Source organism: Dipodomys spectabilis, unplaced genomic scaffold (genome assembly GCF_019054845.1).
Source record: "Dipodomys spectabilis isolate Male_0828 unplaced genomic scaffold, ASM1905484v1 ptg000154l, whole genome shotgun sequence".
Taxonomy (NCBI): domain Eukaryota; kingdom Metazoa; phylum Chordata; class Mammalia; order Rodentia; family Heteromyidae; genus Dipodomys; species Dipodomys spectabilis.
Genome location: NW_024870831.1, coordinates 2534946 through 2552917, shown reverse-complemented (window position 1 = coordinate 2552917; position 17972 = coordinate 2534946). Strand labels below are relative to the sequence as shown.

Here is a 17972-nt window from a genome sequence, read left to right as displayed (position 1 = left end):
ATACTAAATACACCTATACATATGGCAGAGGATGCTAATGTAAGGGTCCAATAGCTCATGAGTCATTAATGTAGGAAAATGGAAAAAGAGGACTTCAATTTTAATGTCATCATTTGGTTAAAGTTTCCATTCTTTGTCTACACAGTGTCATTCAGTGCACATAAATGCAAATATGAGCCAGGTGCTGGTGGTTTACACTTGTAATCCTAGCTACTCAGGAGGTTGTGACCAGAGGATTGTGGTTCAAAGCCAGCCTGTTCAGGAAAGTCCATGAGACCATAATCTTCAATTAACCACCAGAAACCTGGAGGCGGTGCTGTAGCTGAGCACCCAGGATCAGAGTTCAAGCCCCACAACCTATAAAAAGGTGAAATATGACTTTAAGTTTCCCCAAAAGGAACGACAAGATCAATAATCTTCCTAAGCCAAAAAAAAAATTCCAAAATGATTCAGTGCACCTACTTTTGCTGAGTTATGTTATGGATTCTATGCTGGACATATTCTCTAAAAACAAATCATTTAACTAGGGATACAGGTGGACCCATTGCAACAATGAGATGTTCAAGTCGTCATGTCGAAAAACGAACTTTACAAATATGGTGGGGGGCGGAGGGTTGGCTGGGAGGAGGGGGTATATGGGAAGGGATGGGAAGGGGAAACAAAGAGGAGGCAACAATGATTGATAAGAAATGCACTCATTATCATGCCCACGTAATTGTAACTCCTCTGTACGGTATGCTCACAATCAAAAAGGAAGAAAAATTGTCAAATATTAGCTTTACAATAAACTTCATCTAATATTTCTCGTTTGAAAAGAGAAGTCTATACAGTTGATATCACTTGGCTTTCTTACTATCTTAGTTTAAAGCCAAACCAGGCAGGAGAGTCTGTCAAAGTCTTATCTGTAATTACACAGGAAAAAAGCCAGAAGTGGAGTTTTGGTTCAAGCAGTAGAGTACTAGCTTTGGGACTAGGTGAGCAGGAAAGAAAACTGTTCAGGGACAGGGTCTAGCCTCTGGGTTCAAGCCCCAGAACCAACACCAGCTAAACAAAAAGCAAACAAAAAGCCAGATATTTCATTGGAACCCTCCTTAAAGGAGTATTGGTGTGAGAAATGACTCCTTTTGCTGTTCATACGCACTGGATGCTTTTTTGGAATCCTTATTGCTCTGGAGAACTCAGGACCAAACTAAAGGAATTGATAACTGACTCCTGCAACAAAAGAATCATCTTAGGGGTAAAATATCCATCCATAAAACACTTTAAAACCTCTATGTCTTTGTTTCTTTGCAGTAGATTTTTTTGGGGGGGTCCAGTCGTGGGCCTGAACTCTGGGCCTGAGCACTTTTCCTCAGCTCTTCAACTCAAGGCTAGCGCTCTACCACTTGAGCCACAGCACCACTTAAGGCTTATTTTTGCTTATGGGATGCTGAGGAATCGAACCCAGGGCCTCAAGCATGCAAGGCAAATGCTCTATCACTGAGCCACCTTCACAGTCCCTGCAGTAGAACATATTTAAAACAACGTTATTTCCTTTTGTTCTATGCTGGCCATCAAATGGCACATTATATCTTTTTGTAATATTCTCAACTTAGAAGTTTACAGAAAAATTATATATAAGTAAAAACACACTAAAAAAACTCAGGGACAGAGTTTCCTTCAAGCCTTCAGATTCTCTTCTTTTACAGTAAAAAGGAAAGCACAAGTTAACTTGAACTTTGTCAATCCTCTATGTTCCATTCTTCTTCTGGGATCAGTTTCCACATCCAGTAACAGTTATTTCCAGGAACAATCTATGGTGCTGCTTGAGGTATAATGAATGTTTTCTGGCTTCACTGAAATAACCCAAGGACACCTTTGGACCTGAGGTAACACGTGTTTCAGAGACAACTTAGTATGGAGAAAATATGAAATTTACATTTCTTATGAATACATTATCCATGAGTATATTGAGTTCAAACTTTGTAAATTCTCTGTAAATTAAGGTGAATTTTAAAGGGGAAGATGGTTCTCAGATCATTTTTTTCTGAGTGTATATGCTGCGCATTATTTCCCAAGTTTACATGAATTTGTTAACTCATGTTAACTATAACAATAATAAGAGAAAGAGAAATTCTGTGTTTAAGTATAAGGTTTCAATACACTATAGAAGACTCTACAAACAAGACCACGTTGAAACAATAAAGCCAAGTCCAGTATGTATATTTATGAGAGTGATATAGAGAAAGCATTACTCCTATGTGGAACATGAAGTATGATGGCACTCCCTTTCTAAATCACGCTTGCTAACGACACATCTTTGTAGAAAGTAGAATGGAAGAATAATTCTGTTTCCAATGCAAGGCAGATATAAGAGCATGGACTTGTCTGGAAAAAAAGAGTCCATCTTGAGAGAGCAGGGATTATACTAGCCATGAACTGGTGGATAATATCACATTTTTTCTTTCCTTTACTTATATATTTTTTGTTGGTGGTGGTCTTGTCACTTGAACTCTGGGCCTAGGCACTGTCCCTCTGCTATTCTGCTCAAGGCTAATGCTCTACTACTTGAGCCAACAGTGCCACTTCCAGTTTTCTTGCAGTAAATTGGAGAAAAGAGTTTCTGGGACTTTCCTACCTGGGCTGGCTTTGAACCCCAATCCTCAGATCTCACCACCACCTAGCTTATGATCACATTTCTAACAGTGTACACTCAGTATATGTAATGTGTATGTTCATTTATCTTTATATGAATTCTTGAGTTAAAAATCTGGGCTACAGCTTAGACTTTGCACTCACAAAAATGTTTGTAGTTTAAAAGTTGATTCTAATGGATAAATTAAACCTAAGAATGTAAAGGAGTCTGGGAGGTTCAGTTTGCATCCAACCTGGGCAGAAGAGTGTTTGAGACACTATCTATAATTAACCACGCAAAATCTGGATTGGAAAAATGGCTCAGGTGATGGAATAACATTCAAGAGCAAGAATGATAAATAAGAGCTTGAGGCTTTTGCATGCATACATATAAACTTATACATACACACAGGGGCACTTATATGTGCACACACATATACAAAAATGAAGCAACTCTCAAAATATGTAGAAAAGTTAGAAAACAATAGAAAATATGTCCTGAGTAAGACTAGATTCAAGTGCTAATTTTTAAAATTAGAAAATCCTCAAGTGAACTTTCTTCAAAATGTTTGAGCATATTAGAGAGGTAGGGACCAGAGATAGTAAGAGAGTCAAGTAATCAATATTAAAAGGATTGGATCCATGGAGGAATGAATCAGAGATCCTGCAGGTGCACTTGAAAATGTTCATACCCTGTGTCAAATGTTAGAACACCTTTGAAAATAGTACATGAACAGTCTGAGAATTCTAGTGGATAATATCACTGGAGAAGTTCAGAATTGCTAGTCAGTATCTAGATTAAATAAACCAAGAAGGGGCTGGGAAGGTGGCTCAATGGTAGAGTGCTTGTGTTGCATGCATGAAGCCCTGGGTTCGATTCCTCAGCACCACATAAGCAAAAAGAAAAAAGCTCTGTGGCTCTGTGGCTCAAGTGGTAGATCGCTAGCCTTGAGCTGAAGAGCTGAGGGACAGCACCCAGGCCCAGAGTTCAGGGCCCATTACCGGACCCAAAAATAAATAAACAAACAAACAAACAAACAAATAAACCAAGAAACTATGGTTGGGCAATGTGATACAAGCCTTTAATTCTAGCACTCAGACTGACAGGAGATTAGGGACTGGAATTACTACTGATACCTTCCCTAGACCAGGTAGTATAATTTGTCTTAATAAAACAAACCAAACAAGAAAGGAATACACAGTTGGAAATTTGGGCTAATTTCTTCATTATGTTTTGAGAAGCCAAGTTTTCTATTGAAATGCAACTGGTATATAATCCTCAGGTGTGTTTTAAATGCTATCTTCATTACAGAATATTACTAGATGCAAAATGGTTCATGATTCCCATCCAAAATTTGAAAAAGTAAGTAATCATCATTCTGTTAGATTCCAAGGAAAGATGAAGGATTACAAAAGCATAAGCCTGGAGGCATAGCAAAGTTCATCTAATGTAGGTCTTTATAAATCTTGCTAAATTAGAGTTTAGACTTCAAATAAATATTTTGGTTTTGTTTGTAATTTCATATTCTATAGGATACTACAAAATTCTTTTTAAGTAGAGGGTTTAATTGACATATTCACAAATGTTTCTTGCATTCTATTTGCCTAGCATATAGTTTCAAGAGAGTTATAATTAGAACTCAGTTAATAGATAATTCTAACTGTTCAAGTAGAAAATGATCATGTGAATAATGTAGACCGAGTTGACAACAAATTGATTATATTAATTTATAAATTTAGATAAAGCAATTTTTTCAGGCATTAATATAACATGGTATGAAGAGAATAATTGTGTGACATCTTCTTTCTTTTACCTGTGTGTAACACAGGAAGCAATTTCTTGAATTACGTGCTTCTGTATACAATGAGAAAAATGCTATGTTTGGGGCTTGTTTTTATTTTTGTTTTGTTTTATTGCTTTGTCATAGGGCTTGAACTCTGGACCTGGACACTGTCTCTGAGCCTGTTAAGCTCAAGGCTTGTGCCTTACCACTTCAACCTCAGTAACACTTGTGTCTGGCTTTTGCTGAGAAGTTTATTGGAGATAAGAATCTAGGGAACTTTCCTGCCTGGGTGGGCTTTGAACTGTAATTTTCTGATCTTAGCATACTGAATATCTATGATAGTTAAAAAAAGTATAAATATAAATATTTGCAAGAATTCCAGTGGAGGAAAAATGATGCAACCCAGTTTATTGTGGTGTTTTTTCCAGAACATGGAGGGCATCACATTAGCAGAGGTGTAGTATTTTTTCCCAATAGAGATAAGCTATTTGTGATGTGAATTAAGAGAATTTTGAGGTGCACCCTACAAGTTGGAAACTGTTGGTTTAGGATTACTTTATGGCATAAATTTTGGGATTGATGGTCATAGAAATAATAGCTTAATCTGATAAACAATTGCTTACTCTTGAAGAATTAATTATAACCGATGCTTTGCAGTTTTATCCTATACTAGAATGTGGCTATTTTTCTGTTCACTTCTTAATCTGTAACACCCTATTGGAAAATGCATCTATTGCAGAATTACATAACATGCAAACAGGTACTATTTTGAGTCTCTCATGTATGGAACGTTCAGAATTTGAAGTGAGTAGTTATTAGTCATAGGAATTGTGAAGAACACACATATTCTATTGTCTTCATAACTTATTTACTTTTAAAAGTTATGGGTTTCCATAGAATTAAACGGTTTTTGGTTTTAGTATGAGAAAGTACTCATTTATTCTTTTTTGAAAATATTGGCAAGTATATTGTGAAAAAATTGTCTAGTTGGATAACATTCAAGTTGATGGCCCTCTGATAAAGAAGGCGTAATTCATTCAAATTAGATGCCAAATAGTACTGATTTTTAAAAAAGTTACTACATAAAGAATAATATTTACTATACCAATACAGTGAAATTTTATTTTATGCAGTTTTTGATGGTAAAGGTGGAATTAGGATTGGTAAATTCGCGATTCTGATAAAGGAATTTCAAAAGAGTTTTAAAATTATGAAAGGTTGTTCAAACTTTTTAACTTTGCCTATTGAGAAAATTTAAAATTTCCTGGGAAAATAGGCTTTCATGCAAAGAAGTCCATTGAGAATTAGCCAAGAGGGAACAATGTGGGTAAGATGGCTCATTTTCACAGTAAACAAACAAACCTCACAAACCTTGCTGTAAGTCCTGTAGGTTCCCATGAGAATTGTCCTTACTCAGGAAATATACTTTTACTGTGTGAAACAAGTTTGTAGTGTAATTTAAATTCAAAGTTTTTTTTTTAATTAGACATCAAATTTGTGAATTGACCTTTAACTACTGAACAGTAATTCTCTTTAAAACATAATTTGGACCAAAATATTTAGGGAGAAAGTGCCCTTCACAATGAAAGAACGTATTGAGTTTACACTTTTCTGTTTTAATACTTTCCATGATGTCTTTGCACATGAAGCACTGAAACACAGAAAAAAAACCTGATTGGATACTTCAAACCAATGATTTCTCATTTCTAAGTAGCTCAAAAATATAATATCCTTATTAACATGATATAGTGAAGATTTCTGTTATTACATAAGCCAAAAAGTTTGGGGATCAGAAAAGAATTGAGCAAATTGAAAAGGTAAGAAAACACGTTATTAGAAGCCCTAGCTAAGCGTATTGGTTTCAGCAGTGGAGGGGGCCAAACCTTTTTGCTATAGATTGTCTTAATGTTTTTGCTACCTAAAGTGATTTTACAGAGCCTATTTGGCTGAGTATAATGAAGAACAAATTGAATGAAGACATGAAAATAAATTCCACTCCAAATAAAAGAGTTTTCAAAGAGAAACCATGAAGATGTAGCAGTGGGGGACGCCTTATAGTCCTTCAGCTTCACTAGACTTGAAGCCAAGAAGCTGTGATTAATTGGAAATCATGCAAGAGCTAAGAGGAGGACATAGAATTAGGACATAGAAGTATTGTCCTTTGTAACAGACAATGTCATCCAAGGAATGGGTGATTTAACTCTATTCTTCTCCATACATCTTGTTGAGCAAATACAAGACCAAGAGGAAAATAATCTATTGAAATAATTTTGCAAAGAATAACTTCACTGTTCCTGATATGGTATCTAAGGAGAGTCTTAAGAGAGAAGATGAAAGTGGAGTATTCTTAGGTTTCCTCTCAGCATCTTGTTAGCAAAATATATCTTTGAGGTTAGAAGTGATTGAACCAAAAAGTGGTAGAGCATTTATTTTTGTGGGCACTTTAGACACAAGAAGATTTCAAGGTAAAAGAAAAAAGAAAAAATTATAGCTAAATATTTGTGATTATAGGTCTTGGGCTGGTTTTTTGGAGACAAAGTTTGGCATTAGCATTGGTCCTCATTAGCACAGTTGTTGCGTTTTCATGGGAACCAAATGAAAAGGGTAAGTTTAATGGACTCGCTTGGACGAGTAAACAGCATGATAGAAAATAATGGCAAATAATATTTAAAGAATTATTTTGAACAATTACTTTGCAAGAACAAAGAAAGAAAGATATAATTCAAAATCACTTGAAGTTATTAAAAGTATGAAAATGGAGTAGTGAAGAGATTGAGGGAAGACATAGAGGACTGTTTTCTCTCCAGTGGAATAATAGTTTCTTGATCTTGCTTCTTCCATTCTGTCTTCACAAGCTATCAAGTGTGCGTCAGGACTGGAGTATCCAGTTCAGACAAAGAGCACTCGCAGAAGAAAATATATGCAGTATATATAGGTGATTTATAACCTTAGACAATCTTTTTAAATCTGTTCAATATTCTCCCCTACCCCAAACTACCCTCTTTGAACAGCTTTGTTTGCTTTTCCAAAGACTGCCCTTCATTAACTGCTTAAAATTTTGAGAGGTCATATTCTTACTCTCTAGAGATTGCTGTTTGGTTGTGATTTTTGTTTGTTTTTGTTTGTTGGTTGTTTTTTTAACTGAATTTCCAAAGGTTGTGCAAGTGTGTTACAATTAAATATGTCCATCTAATTGTCTAATGCTTCAGGATCAGAGTCTCTCCTTCTATCATTCTCAACCAACCCTTTCTCCAAGACTTAGTTCAGATTTACCACTTCCTTTATTACATATGTACATTGAGTATTCTAGCTGTATTTGCCCCTTGTTCCATTTTTCATTCATTCTATTTCTTTACTATTGTTCCTCTCTGGTTTCAATATCCTGATACTCACTCTGTTAAACTGCCTGTTAATACTTTGAAAGGTTTATATACATTCCATGGAGTTTCAATCCCACATATACTTGAACTGATGTCAGCTTATATTTCCATAATTCATTCATCTGCAAAAACAATTTGCAAGACTGGAGACGTGAAGCTCTTAGACATGATTTTATTCTCGTTCTTTTGGAAGATTAATCTTTAGTCAACAAGAAAGTTTAAAAATGGCTTAGAATTTATTCCTAACTACCAGTTTTTATAAATGGCTTTGTACAGTTGTGTATGATTATTTTATTTTACATGGGATAATTTTTTCTACTACCTATAAGTTTTGGAAAAAGAAGAAAACACATTTAATACTTAGAGGAATATGATAGAAATCGAAGATAGATTTTAGGTTTGTCACATCTCTCGTCAGTACCCATATTCAAGACTTAAAGTCATATTTCTTACTATGTTAGACAGATAGGGAAAACATAAAATAACACATGAAAAGCCAACTATTAGTGACTTTTAAAAATATACCTTCTTATTTGATGAAATTTACTTTATTAGCTAATATTTGGGTTTGAAATATGGGAGGCTGATCTATTTAACAAATTTCTGGAAGGCACCTACTCAACAACACAAATGGTGGGGGGTACTATTTCTACACTTTAATGAATGGTTGAACTTTTTTGGTACTAGTGCTGGGTACATAAATCAACTCTACTGTAACTTGCTCCCTACACTTGAAAAATTCTAATGTCACTATCATCTACTTGTCAAATGTTATTTTGGCAAATGTGATTTTAAATAGTTTATTTGAAAATGAATATACAGGAGATTAAATGTAGGTTATCATTGGTTTGAGAATGACAACATTTTTATAATACAGAATCTAGTTTTACTGAAGTACCAGTGTTTTGAGCACTAAGGATCTTCTCAGTTAATGTTTTTTCTAAATTATATTTGACCTCTAATTCAAGATTCCTTGCCTTGGTAGACCAATTATGGATCTGTCATTTCAGAAACTATTTTTTTGGCTGCACTGAAATCTTTCATTCATCATTAGGAGAGGGGTATTAAAAATAATTTTGTTCATTTCTGATTTTGTTCATTCATATGTGTTGGTCATCTGTAAATTGAAAGTTTTAATTACAGTACTTTCTCTCTTATTTTTTGATTTCATCTTTCATTTTAAGTTGCCTTGCATTTCACAATTGATTACTACTAATTCTTGTAAGGAATTGGGGCCCTGAAATATTATAGGAAGTGAGAAATTGAGATGAGTCTTCATTTATTTTCTGTTAGCATGTGGCATGGGCCTTTGTGAGAAGCCTTGCTCTTGTTATATGATGATGCAGATACCTGGGAACTAGTATCCTAGGACCCGTGGGTCCTGCAGAAGAATAATAGCTTTTAGACATCATATCAGCAAAATTGGGTATAATCAGTAAGAATGCTTCAGAAATATGGAGAAAAATATTTTGGGACCAGCGAGTTAAAACAATAAACAGGGCATCATAGTAAAATCCCTTATAGATTAGCAAAAACAATACTGTTATTTTGCAATGTGAATTCAGAAGACCACACATAGAAGATATCACAAGTTTATAACGAAGATATTGCATTGATAATTCTTATATTCTAGTATATATTCTAAACCTAATTATTTATATTCCAATGTATTTATGGGAATAAATGTCAATATATTTGTCTAATTATCAATTCTAGTAAGATTCACTGTGTGAAATTTAAAATCAGAACATATAAATATAAAATATATAAGTATATATAATATAAAAATTGGTTTGCATTATTGCGTTGTGGTGAGGGAATCAAAGGCAACTCTGTTTTAAAGTATTATTCAATTATCTCTACCTCAGTTTTTGGTAGAGTTAGACTTAAAGCTTTACCATTTGTTGATTTACAGCCTAGAGGCAAGAGGAAACACTGTGATTAAAACATTACCAATTTAAGGCCTAATATCGAAGAGAAACATATGGACTTCTCCAGGAAGTATGGAAATATTTGGTGATAGAAAGTCAGTAGTGTCAGTTCCTGCCTGGTTGGATGATAGACAGGCCAGCACAGTAGGTAATTATGCATATGAACAATTTTTTCACCTTCTTTGCATTAGCTACTTTTGAAAGGATAAGTATAATAAGCAATTGTATTTCAATAAAATACCTTCCATCCTGAACAATTCGGTCTGAACTGTTCATCTCTCTATGATTCCTTTTAACTAAGATTAGTTTTGTTCCAGTAAGACAATCTATGCTCTCAGGGTAAGATATTCTGGTTGGTCTGTTCCTACATGGAAGACGGGTAAAGGTTCAGGTAGACATTGTCCCAGCAAGACCTCATTTGGGAAATCTTAAGCTGCAGAAGTTTAGAAGTAGCTCTTAAGCAAGGCTTACTTTGAATCCATTAGCTCTATAAAGCTAACTGAGTTGATAAATAAGTACTTGAAAAGCCATCAACTTTGGATTTAGCTGTAAAGGCTTAAAAGTATGATCAAATTTAAAATGAAAATGACAAAATAGTCATTGACAAAAAAAATTATTAATGTGAGCAATCGACCAAACGATACAAATTTCTTCCACTATACACAGAATTTTAGAGAAATAAGATCAATAGCATTTTTAGGAACAATAAGGGTTCCTTGTTACAAATAGGCAACCATGGATATATGCCTGTATAAAGATTGCATCATTAAGTATTTAAATTTAGAGGATACTCTATGCTTCAGCAGCAGGTCTACCCAAATTACAACAATACAGAGATTAACATGGCACTTGCACAAGGATGGTATGAAAATTTGTGAAGTATTCCATATTTTTCATTTTTCGGATGCAAGAAATGAAAAACAGTTATTAAAAAGTTGGGGCTGGGAAGGTGGCTCAGTGGTAGAGCGCTTGCTTGCATGCATGAGGCCCTGGGTTCGATTCTTCAGCACCACATAAGCAAAAACAAAAAAACAGGAAGTGGTGCTGTGACTCAAGTGGTAGAGCGCTAGCCTTGAGCTGAAGAGCTGAGGGACTGCGCCCAGGCCCAGAGTTAAGGCCAACGACCGGACCCCCCCCCCCCAAAAAAAAAAAAGTTGATTACAAAAATACAAGTGTAACAATACATGTAATTCATAGAAATAAAGGTTAGTTTGACATCAGTGTAGTAAATCTTCACCTTAGAAAGACCTTTACATACCATAAGCTTTACAAAACTTGAAATTAGATAACATTGTCATTTTATCCCCTAGAAATAAAATAATATAAGGACCTAAGAAAAAAAGGAATCTTCAACTTCTTCTATATGGAATGCAATCTGAAAGGACACATTTATTAATGAACCTATACATTGTACAACAATGTATAATTCAAAGTATTATATCCAGGAGCGAATGAAATAGATTATGGACATTATGCAAACATAGATATACTTTTTTCAGAAAAGCACCAGGAACATCTTTAGTTTCTATACTATTAATTTCAACAGAAAAGTTAAAATTATTTCTGATTTAAAAAAATCACAAACTCTGCAGAAGTCATTATAGATGTACACAAACAACTCTTGAATACATTTTGCCATCAAAGTCAGGCAATTCACGTGGAAGAATACCATGGAATCCATGAAATTTTAAAGTAAGATATTGCTGTTGCTTTGTATTGTGAAAAAAATTTTGTAGGGACACAAAGGATGGACTGGCATTTTTGAAATTTAAGAAACTTTACCAAACCATTACTACTTAGGAGAACAATTTGTACAGCTTTCCACAACTTCAAATAGGTAGTGAAACATACTTATCATTTTGGCAATATCAAATGCAGTTTCTTCCAAGTTGTTCTTCAGACCTAGTTTAATATAATGGTTCAATGGAAGGAGATAGTATTTTTGCTATTTCTGCTCCCAGCAGCAAGATGCAAAGGGGTCAAGAGGCCTTTAGTTTGGGGATTGGTATCTGCATCATGATGAAGTAAGACAGAAGCCATTCTGGTATTATTCCACATATAAGCACTGTGCAGGCGTGTCCAGCCATTCAGAGTTATTGAAAGAATATCTGCCTTGAGCTACCAACTCATGGACAATGTCTAAGTGTCCACTCTAGGCTTCCCGATGAAGAGGGTTATACTCATCCTCATCCCTAGTATTCATCTGGGTGGCTTTTTTGGAAAGTAGTCTCTGCACCATAGTAAGCCGATTAATTTCGGCATCCCAAAGAAGAAATTTGCTTGGATCCTACTCCATTTTTTTCTTGCAATTGATACCATTCCTCACTTTTTTCATCTTGTTCCTTGTCTTCGTCAGAATTGCCTAACCAGAGACTTTGAGTGCCAGTGGGAATGAGATGTCCATGTATTTCCCTAATATTTCACATTGGTTGAACTGTTCAGAAAAATCTGGTGTATTTACTGCTTATGATTTTTCACCATGATTTATTTTCTCTTTTTCCATTTTTACTATTCTAAATTATTCTAACTGGAGAGTAGGAAATTGATAGAGAGCAGAGGAAAGATTTTCCTTCATATTCAAATGCACAGACTGAAAATGAGGACCAGTGGTGTCTTCATGTGCAGCTTCTTCTAGGAATGAAAAAATAGGAAACAATGCCTTCTATGTGAATGATTTGGGAAATACCATGTTATATTGTAAGAAAACTCACTATTCAACATATGAGCTTTAAGAGCTTTCTAGTAGCTTTCTAATGTTGGTATCCAACCTTAGAAAAAAATGTATAATGCAGTAGTAAAATAGAAGTTCTTTGTATGACTACCTAAATTCTTGTTTTTTGAAAGACACTTGTTTTCGTCTAAAAATAGTCCTGTCTATTGTCTTCAGGTGATTTTGATGAAAGAAGATGCTTAATGAGAAGTCAAAATGTATTAGTAGTCCTTTGCTACCAATTAAATTTCATTTTTTCTTCTTGGAGAATATAATGATCAAAGCAATAGTTCAGAATCAGCAAGCAATAGTTCAGAATCATGCTTCTAGTGCAAGTGGATCACCAGTAAGTAATCCTTGATTCCATTTTCCAAAAAGTTTTGTCACAGATAAATCTCCCTGACTTCATTTGCTGCTTTCCTAGCCTGGACCTATTCCTTCATTGTACAGAAAATGTGTGATTCAACTGATTTCAGTCAGATCTGTTAATGGAATTATCAAGTATTTAGATTCTTTTTTTTTAAAATTAGTTGTGGGGCCTGAACTCTGGGCCTGGGCACTGTCCTTGAGCTCTACAAATCAAGGCAAGCGCTCTACCACTTGAGCCACAGAACCACTTCTGGATTTTTCTGTGAATGTGGTGCTGTTTTGGGAAATGGAAGGGCAGAATGTGAAATGATGGAACCAAAAATATGAAAGCAAAATAAATTAGGATAATTATGGAGCAATCATATTGTCTATGAGAACCATGAAAGAGATATAAATGTGCAAAGACCTAGCTAGCCACAAAATCCATGCTTCTAATCAATTTACAGAGCAAACATTTTTTTTATTTTTTAAAAGAGATGGAAATAGAATTTATGTATTTACTTGAAATTAGTAAATACATTTTTAGTAGCCTACATAAAGAGACATAGCTTTGACCAAATTACAGACAATAATCTTAATCCTTGGGCTGGGAAGGTGGCTCAGTGGTAGCATGCTTGACTTGCAGCTTACTACAGTGTGGAGACTACAATCCAAAAAGGCCGCTCATATGAATACTAGGGATGAGGATGAGTATACCCCTCTTCATCGGGAAGCCTAGAGTGGACACCTAAACATTGTTCAAGAGTTGGTATCTCAAGGCAGATATTCATGCAATAACTGTGAATGGCTGGACACCCCTGCACAGTGCTTATATGTGGAACATATTGCAACAGCACAAACACACACACACACAAATATACACACACATCATCAGATTTTTCTTAAATATTTTTTGTGTATGGTCTTAAGAAATTTACAATACTAACTTGAATTTCTGACAGGACAATATCATCACTGTACATCTTGCTTCTATGCTTTCAGTTTCAAATTACTATCTAAGTATGTGCATTACATAAGTATTGGAAAAAGTAGGAGCCACACGGGTGGCTCTGGTCTTTAATCCTACCTAATCAGAAAGATGAAATCAGATGATTGTGCTTTGAAACCAGACCAAGAAAAAAAAGTCCATTAGATTATAATTTGAATGTAACCACAAAATGTTGAAATGGAGCTGTGGTATAAGCAGTAAAATGCTAGCCTTGAGAAAACTAAAACAAAAAAAGTAACAAATTCTGGCACAGGGTCAGTCCCTGAGTTCAAGCTCTAGTATTAGCACCAAACTAATGAATGAATGAATGAATGAATGAATGAATGAACTAAAAATAAATTAAGTGGTCACATGTGGAGAAACAGGTAAAATGTAACAACCATGGTGACTGGATTATGTATTATTTTGTAATAAGGCAAATTATCATTTTTCCTAATCACTAATATTTTATTTGAACTTTTTTTGTACACTAAGCCCTGAATTTGGCATGCATGTATATGTGTGTGTACATGTGCGCACTTGTGTGTGTATATGTGTGTGTGTGTGTGTGTGCGGTTGCAATGTTGCTTGCCAATGTGGACAGAGTGAGGCTGAAAAGTTCTGTGTTGCAATGTTGTTATTTATCAGTGTTCCGTCCTCTCATTTCAGTGGAACCACCTTTCTGTACATTTTATTTGTCAAATAATAACATCATCATATTCAAAGCATTTACACCATTAAGTAAGATAAAAGAGATCACTTTCAGCTCTTAGTATATGTTAGGCAAGGACATACACATATAATTATGTAGTAAGTTATTGCTGTAAGATGACTGTCAGTACAAAATATGTATTTGACCTCTTAAATTGGATAAACTTTTAAGATATACTCATGGAGTGATTTTGACCAACTTGACCAAACAGGCATTACTCTCTGGTTATTCCTGTGAAACTCAAGGTGGATAAACTCTTTCCGGATTTCTGTTGAAAATAACTTTCTTTGTAAGATCGTATCTATTCACACTAAGATAATAATCCCTGTATTTCTCAGGTTTGAATCTCCCATCATATTGACTGAAAATCAGTATTGTGGATATGTTTGTTAGATATACATTGCGAAAACAAACAAAAAGCATGTGTCACTTCCAGATTGTGGATGCATTTGAAGTTATTTTGTACATTCAAATGTTTCTTCATTAATAGTTCTTTTGTGGGAGTAACTATCACAACTTAAACAAATAAGGCTTTTTGAATATCTTTTCGAATATAAATAACATCCCATAGCCAGTCTTGCAACTTCAGAAAACCCTTTGAATATTTTAGTGTTATTTCAGTTAATTGACTATACAGCTAAAGACATTTCTGAAATAAACGTTAAAATCTGAAAATGTAAGTGGGTATATAAGCTTTTTATGCATCATTTTATAAAAAGCCAGTTTTTATGAAACTAAAAGATATAGAATAAAAGAATGGAAGTGAATTGGGTGAGCTAATATTAATATAACTTTGTTTTCTATTAGCTCAGTCCTTTGAATGTACATGATGAATTTAAATTATGTCCTTTGTATTACTATGCTTCAGTTATTTTTAGAATCTTTGTAGTTATAAGAGTGAATTCATAGTATAAAGAAATGTCTTTGAAAATGATTAGGATTAATCATGTGTTTTGTTTCCTAATCCCAAGAAAATGAGTTATTTTCAAGTGTTAACAATTTTACATTGAATCTTCAGTATCATTAGAAATTTTGAACAAATGTAGTAGTATTGATGTCTTTTTTTGGGGGAGGGGAGAGTCTGGTAGTGGGGCCTGAAGTCTGGCCTGGGCAATGTCCCTCAGTTCTTCAGCTCAAGGCTAGTGCTCTTCCATTTGAGCCACAGCGCCGCTTGCGGCTTTTTCTTTTTGCTTATGTGGTGCTGAGGAATCGAACCCAGGGCTTCATGCATGCAAGGCAAGTGCTCTAGCACTGAGCCACCTTCCCAGACCTTTATGTCATTTTTAAACCGATTGTATTCACAAGTTGGAGAGGCTTTAATTCATGCTTAGGTCTTGTTGTCTATGATTTTTTATCCTCTTATTCCTAACATTAATGATAGGTCAGACTGCATTTTTGGGTACATGAAAGGTAAAATATTTATCTGGAGTCAAAGGTGATTTTAATATCAGTCTTGCTTTAATAGCATTTTAAAGTAGTACCTTTCTCTCAAAATGTTGGGTATAAAAAGCAATCAAAATACTTTGAATGGTAAACAACTTAGATGAGTTACAATGTGGAAATGATTGATGTATAAGTCTTGCAGTCTGTTTCCATCAGGAATTGGGGAGGTCATTCTTTCAGTAAGACAGTGTTAAACAGAGATAGGGTTCCCAGGCAGTGAAGTGTTGAGTGAAGGGATAGAATATGATTTCTGCTATTTTGACCTAGAAATCAAGAATGGTATAATTTAGCACTTCTTTCACCAGGGAGGTATGCATTGATTATGAACTTTAATTTTTCATATTACAGTTCCCTATTTTCTAACAAAGATAAACTGAAATATTATGAGTGTACACAATAATTCTGGGAAATTTTCCTAGAATTTGTAGACTAAATGCTGTTATTTTATACATAAAATAGAATAAGGTTAATTGATACAGTCAGAGATGGACCTCAGGCTAACATTTACCATGTGTGCAATGTTGTGCTAGTAATTACAACTCTGAAGATTTCAATATCATCATCTGAGAATTAAAAATGTAAGTAGTTCCACTTTATGTAATTATTGTGAGGATTAAATTAGATACCATAGGTAAAGAACTTGGAAAAACAATCAATTAGCATTTGGCAAATTCTACCTGTTATTTTATCATGTGATGAATTCTAACATTTTTTACTGTGATTTTTATTGTGTCTCTTTATGATGTGCAATGTGATGTATTGATCTTCATTGCACTGATCATTTTTCTGTCACTATGATTAAAATACCTGCAAAGAAAATTTCTGAGGAGGAAATTATTATATTGACTCATCGTTTAAGAGAACAGTTTAAGGGCTGGGAAGTTGGCTCAGTGGTAGAGTGCTTGCCTTGCATGCCTGAGGCCCTGGGTGCAATTCCTCAGCACCACATAAGCAGAAAAGAAAAAAAAAAAAACGGAAGTGGTGCTGTGACTCCAGTGGTAGAGCACTAGCCTTGAGCTGAAGAGCTGAAGGACAGTGCCCAGGCCCAGAGTACAGGCCCCACGACCGGACCCCCCCCCCCAAAAAAAAAAGAGAACACAGTTTAAGATCAGATGTCTTCATTGATTTTAATTATATTTTTATTATCTTAACTAGTTGTACAAGGGAATTTCCATTCAATAAATCATGTTTTTTAGTATAATGGATCTTTATATAACTTTTCCCTACCCTTCTAAACCTCACCACACTTTAATTTTTTCTAGTTTCATACTATCTGCATTGAATATTATGTCTTCACGTTCTTCCTCCATAATTCTCTTTATTCCTTCCCTTTGACTTCCCCTTGCATCTTCCAAGTGATAGTTTCCTGGTATTCATTTTGCTGGATTAAAAGTTCAATTTTATAAAAAATTACATCTTTTAAATACTCCTCTACAAATAGCATGATTTGGTTAATATTGCTGTGTAAACTTGTATAAAGTTTTAGCTTCCAAATATGAGACAGAACATGGGTCCTTTGTGTGTCTGGCTATGACTTTGTTTACTTAACATATTTTTAGATCTATCCATTTCTTTCCAAAAACGTAACAGTCTTCATAATGGATAGGTACAATCCACATATGTATATATGACACACTTTTGCCAACCATCCCTCCACCAAAGGGCATCTGGGCTGTTTTCATAACTTGGCTGCAGTGAATAGTGCAGTAGTGAACATCGTTGTGAAACTGATTTTACTGTAACCTTTTGGAAGAATTCATCACTATCTTTCTGGGAGCAATCCTCTAGTCAGTTTTCCAGAATAAGCACATCCCTCCCTTCATCTCCATCACAATGTAGAGCAAATCCTAAAAACACACTACCCCATACAGGTCTCAATAAGCTAAAACCACACTGTGTCCATATTCTTTCAATACATTTTTAATAATTACATATAATATAGTGAGAACCTTCTATGTACTTTCCTAATGTGGGAATGAGGAACATAACAACAGAGTAAAAATAAGAAATATGCAATTAATTAGTTATTGTCATATTTAAAATCTTTTTCAGCTCTAACTCAT

At 34.7% G+C, this 17972-nt stretch overlaps 1 pseudogene; it reads left to right on the top strand.

Annotated features, from left to right (window-relative positions):
• The first annotated feature begins 10502 nt into the window (after positions 1-10502).
• On the top strand, positions 10503-10602 carry LOC122118513 (annotated as a pseudogene).
• The last annotated feature ends 7370 nt before the right edge of the window (positions 10603-17972 follow it).